Below are 784 nucleotides of genomic sequence, written 5' to 3' on the forward strand. Positions count from 1 at the left end.
CATTTCATGGGCTTAGCTTATCAAAATAATTACAAATTATCATTAATTAGATGAATAAAGAGTAAACAAATTTAAGATTCATTGCTACATTTGCACTTCGGAGTCATAATATTCTTGTGTTTGGATAAGATACATCACGATCAAGAATTGTAACGACCCATTTGGTCGTTTAGCACTTTTAGGCATAATATTCCTAAAACACCCTTTTCGTGGTCAAATCTTTGTTTATGAATGCAGATAACAGTGATTCGGTTATTTAATTGATGCAGTTTTTTTAGTCTCATTTGACATGCGAGAGGCTTAATGTTCTAAAGGGAGGAGAATGTCACACTCCATAATAATCCCTTGCTACTTGTATTAAAACAAGAAAGAATGAGTTAAGAAGAGTTCGAGGAAAGTTAATCGAGTTAGTAAGAATATCGTTATAAATATGGTTGTCTTAAGTATCTCGAGGTGACACAGTAACCTAAAGGATTTGAAATCGCGTTATGAGTATGTATGGTGTAATGTGTGGCCTTTTAAAGCATTTGAGATTATTAGTAATGATATAGAAGATGGACAAAAGATAGGAATATACTTTTTCGATTGGAGTTTCGTCGAAGCTTTGTGAGTTCTACTTATGGTTATTGTGATTCTACGGACATGAACATGTATATGAATTGTTATGGATGTAAATATTATTGTATATGTATGTCGCAGAGGTTACATATGAGGTTGAAGAGGATTAGAAGTTAAAAGAAATGAATCGAACAATTTCAAAATCTCGGGCCCGATTTTGCCTATA

Source organism: Lycium ferocissimum, chromosome 12 (assembly GCF_029784015.1).
Source record: "Lycium ferocissimum isolate CSIRO_LF1 chromosome 12, AGI_CSIRO_Lferr_CH_V1, whole genome shotgun sequence".
Lineage (NCBI taxonomy): Eukaryota > Viridiplantae > Streptophyta > Magnoliopsida > Solanales > Solanaceae > Lycium > Lycium ferocissimum.